Consider the following 5,096-nt stretch of genomic DNA (forward strand, 5'->3'; position numbering starts at 1 on the left):
CCGTGATCTTCTAATCACCTCAAACCATGATCTTCTAATCACCTCAAACCATGATCTTCTAATCACTTCCAACCATGATCTTCTAATCACTTCCAACCATGATCTTCTAATCACCTCAAACCATGATCTTCTAATCACCTCAAACCGTGATCTTCTAATCACCTCAAACCATGATCTTCTAATCACCTCAAACCATGATCTTCTAATCACCTCAAACCATGATCTTCTAATCACTTCCAACCATGATCTTCTAATCACCTCAAACCATGATCTTCTAATCACTTCCAACCATGATCTTCTAATCACCTCAAACCATGATCTTCTAATCACCTCAAACCATGATCTTCTAATCACTTCCAACCATGATCTTCTAATCACCTCAAACCATGATCTTCTAATCACCTCAAACCATGATCTTCTAATCACTTCCAACCATGATCTTCTAATCACCTCAAACCATGATCTTCTAATCACCTCAAACCATGATCTTCTAATCACTTCAAACCATGATCTTCTAATCACCTCAAACCATGATCTTCTAATCACCTCAAACCATGATCTTCTAATTACTTTCAACCATGATCTTCTAATCACCTCAAACCATGATCTTCTAATCACCTCAAACCATGATCTTCTAATCACTTCAAACCATGATCTTCTAATCACCTCAAACCATGATCTTCTAATCACCTCAAACCATGATCTTCTAATTACTTTCAACCATGATCTTCTAATCACCTCAAACCATGATCTTCTAATCACCTCAAACCATGATCTTCTAATCACTTCAAACCATGATCTTCTAATCACCTCAAACCATGATCTTCTAATCACTTCAAACCATGATCTTCTAATCACCTCAAACCATGATCTTCTAATCACTTCCAACCATGATCTTCTAATCACCTCAAACCATGATCTTCTAATCACCTCAAACCATGATCTTCTAATCACTTCCAACCATGTGGAAAAGCGTGGTATGGTCTGATGAGACCAAGGTAGAACTTACTGGGCATAATTCTATGAGATATGTTTGGCACAATACCCCGACAGCTTATCCCCCAGAGAACATCATACCCGCGGCGAAGCATGGTGGTGGCAGCATCACGCCATGGTTCTGCTCCTCTTCAGCTGGGACTGGGGAATTATGAGGGATGGAGGGAATCACAGATATCTCCAAGCCCCAGTCTATTTTAGCACAAAACCGTCAGGCGTCTGTTAGACATCTGAAGAGGAAGAAACGCTTCACCTTCCAGCACGATAACGACCCGAAGCACAAATCCACATCCACAAAGGAACGGCTTCAGAAGGAGAAGATCAGCGGTTTGGAACGGTCCAGTCAGAGCCCAGATCTAAATCTTCTCGAACACCTGTGGAATGACTCGACGAGGGCGGTGTGCAGGAGATCCGCTCGGTCTCTGATGGATGTGGAGTAGTTTAGTAAGGAAGAGTGGAATAAAATGAGCAGATGAAGATGTGATCATACGGGACACTCTTACCCAAAAACTCTGAGCGCTGAATTACAGCCAAAAGCTGCTTTAACACAGTATTAGTTAAGGGGTGTGTATACTTACGCAACCAGCTTATTGTACATTTGCTCTTTTACTTTTTTCCCCCTAAAATGTGTGTTTGTTTTTCACGTGTATTTTGTTGGTTGCTGTGTCACATTAAAGGAGTTTTTACATCACAAATACCTGCCATTTAGACCGGGCTGTTTAAACTTACACTTCAACTCAAAGTTTAAACTTTAAATTTAAAATGACCTTTTAAACATTTTTTCCAATTGCCTGAGAAGCGTACAGTGCCGTGTAAACGTCAGAGACACCAAGTACAATATCACTAATACAATATTTACAGATTTCATACTTTTGAAGGTGATTTATGAACAATTACAGTACAGAACAATAATGAAGGGAAAATCACTTTTAGTGATTAACAGAAAATCACTTAAACAGTACAAAGTATATGAGATGCATATTATATATTTTATTTGTAGTATTGAACTTTCGTATTGATCTGCATAAATAACTTCTGTATGGCTGTTTGACTGAAAACAAAATGGTGGACTCTGACTTGTCCACAGTTCTGTATTTACTCAAGTTTACTGCTAAATGAGCAACGCAAGCTTTAATAATTAGTGAACTATGAAATACTTACACTATACGTGTTATAAATATTATAAATACTTTATTACTGTTCCTTTAACGAGCATGTTACTCCTGAGTTTTTACAACAAATAAATAAAATTGTGAGGTGACGTTAATATTTTGATATTGTTAGAGAAGGGACTTATATATAATTAATTATAATTTGACTAAGAACAGTTTATTCTGATGTTACAAGTTATTATTTTATCTTTACTAACAGCACATTCATCTCAGAGCTTCTTTTTTTTTAAAGTTTGGTGAATGTGCTGTTACTAAAAGCAAACTAATCATTTTTCGCTCATCTTCAGGAAAAGGGCAAAAAAAAGAAGACATTCTTGAAGAATCTAACAACAACATTCTTCTTTTTCATGTAAAGACACAGTGATATACAACAACCTGACATACACAATGTCACCTCATTAGTTCCAGGGTTAGTTTATAAAAGATTTATACACTGCTTATGAATGTGTTATGAAGGCCACTTTAATGAAGCGTTAGTTTCGGACATGTAACAGCTATTAGCTTCTATTCATATTAACAATATTATTATTATTATTATATCATTTACACAATGATAACCGTGGTTATTTGTTGTAAATCTTAGCTAGCAACATTAGCATGGCGAAAGTGTCACCATTTACTTTAAATTGTCTAACATTATAATACATTTAAAAGCTACTGATGTTTTTTTTTTATTTATATAGCATTACTTTAACATCATAAATATTTCCAATACTATAGATATGTAATATAATATAACATAAATGAAAACATTTACAGCTTTGCTTATTAAAATCAATTATTAAAGTCTTTTTATAATGTTGTGTTTACACTGATAGGATCTTATTGTGTGTTATTCTATATGTGTACATAAATAGATATAATATTTGCTATATGGAACAAAGCGAATAAATAATAATGAAGAAATCAGGTTAAAAAACAAACTGGAAGTGATTTACAAAATAAAATAAAATAAATAAATAAAAACACACCATAAATGTTAAATCAATTAAACATTTTATCGTCGCTTGTTGCGGCCTTTTTAACTTCTCCTTGATGTTTTTATTTACTGCCACCCCATAACTATGGAAACGAAAATGTCTTTAAACAGGAAGTAGAAAAAAATAGTGGCGTCTCAAAAATTTCAGACAGACACTTATTCTACAAAAACAAAGTTATGTCTTAACTTAAAGATATAAATATATATATATACTGTCTCGAGAGGATGAAGCTGAGGATATAACCATATATACATATATAAATAAAGTCATCTCGGTAAATCTGTTATAGACCTGTCAGGGTTCATTTATCAACAATCCAGATGTTTATGTTTATATTTATAATATGGAGACAAAATATCACCATGATGTGTAGTATACTTATTGAAGACTATATTGCATCAAATGTACTGACACAAATACACACACACACACACACACACACACACACACACACTCGCACACACACTCACACACACATGGTGCTGTCACACGACACACCTTAACGAATGCTAACATTAAACACCATCACACAGATGTGCTAATGTAATAAGTAAATAAAATCCAGATGTTTACCTTTAGTGATGATGGTGATGTTCTGCGTCACTTTTCAGCCCGATGAAAACGCATTTTGTGTACATGTGTGTGCGTATTTGTGATGTTCTTCCTGAGTGCTGTGTGTGTGTGTGTGTGCTGTGTGTGTGTGTTTGTGACATCACACTAATTTCCCGTAGCATAACCACACACACAGACGTTTCTGGTCCTCTCCATTTGCTTTCATTTTTCTGTGTTTCTTCTTGGTGGCGTCTCATTTTCACACTCTTCAGTTGAAAAAAACTGAAGTATCACTTCCTCTTTCTCAGACAAGCCGCCTGAAATAAAGGAAACATCAATTTAGTAACAGGCCCATAACACTACACATAAAGTGGTTATAAATATGTAAAGTTACTCGCCTTGCGTCGAAAGAATATCATCATCAGGTCAACAAAGTAATAACATCATTGTGAAGCTGATGAATTTCATCCAACTTATTATTTAATCATAAGCTAGTTCTTGACTACTTGCTTTAATTTGTTTTATTAATATTAACATTAGAATTGTTTTGTCAATAATTTTGCAATTTCATAAACAGCATAAAATATTTTGTATATTAAATAACCACTAGTTGATATTTTTGCTGATGATTATGTGTCTGTAATGTAGTAAATAATGTTGTTATAAATATGTGTAATAAACTAACAGGAATCAGGCTGAGACATGAAAAATGTGCATTTAATTATATTCTTGTACTTATTTTTGATCTTTTCCTTATATTTTATATAGATTTATGTAACTACGGACATGTATAACGTGTGACACAGCGCATGACGTCATTTCCACAGTGCTGATTGGGAGTAATTAGTGATGTCACTTACAGGATGTTAATTGGTGTCTGTTTCAGGTTTTTATCAGCACAATCATTTCACCATCTCTTAAACTGTCTCTCTGTGTGTTTGTTAGTTTTATATATGTGTTAGCTAACATCCAACTGAACACAGAATAATGATATCAAAATATGCCGATAGTCCGAATTTACCATCGTTCTCGTAACGCTGGACGTCACTCACATTTACTGGATGCTGATTGGTTGCTTTCTAGGCAGTAAATCTCCATATTTTGATATGCGTAATATAATAATGTAAGAAAATTCGATCAATAAAAGTGAAGGAAATGAAATAGATTACAGCAATTTACAGTAAAATCGTCACAAATATGAACACATTTCCTTATGAGTAATCACTGCATCACACACACACACACACACACACACACACACACACACACACACTCACACACACACACACGTGCGCGCACACACACACACACACACACACACTCACACACATACACACACACACACTCACACACACGTGCGCGCGCACACTCACACACACACACACACACACGCACA

The 5,096-nt window shown here is 35.0% G+C and overlaps 1 protein-coding gene across 4 annotated transcripts in view; it reads right to left on the bottom strand.

Annotated features, from left to right (window-relative positions):
• jak3 (Janus kinase 3 (a protein tyrosine kinase, leukocyte)) overlaps positions 1–3,942 on the bottom strand; it is a 30,818-nt gene extending 26,876 nt beyond the window's left edge. For all 4 annotated transcript variants that reach the window (XR_008386025.1, XR_008386026.1, XR_008386027.1 and 1 more), the window contains exon 1: positions 3,722–3,942. The gene's annotated coding sequence lies outside the window, so the exon portion shown is untranslated. The remainder of the gene's footprint in view (positions 1–3,721) is intronic.
• Between the last annotated feature and the right edge of the window lie 1,154 nt (positions 3,943–5,096).

The sequence above is a fragment of the Ictalurus furcatus genome, chromosome 5 (assembly GCF_023375685.1).
Source record: "Ictalurus furcatus strain D&B chromosome 5, Billie_1.0, whole genome shotgun sequence".
Classification (NCBI taxonomy): domain Eukaryota; kingdom Metazoa; phylum Chordata; class Actinopteri; order Siluriformes; family Ictaluridae; genus Ictalurus; species Ictalurus furcatus.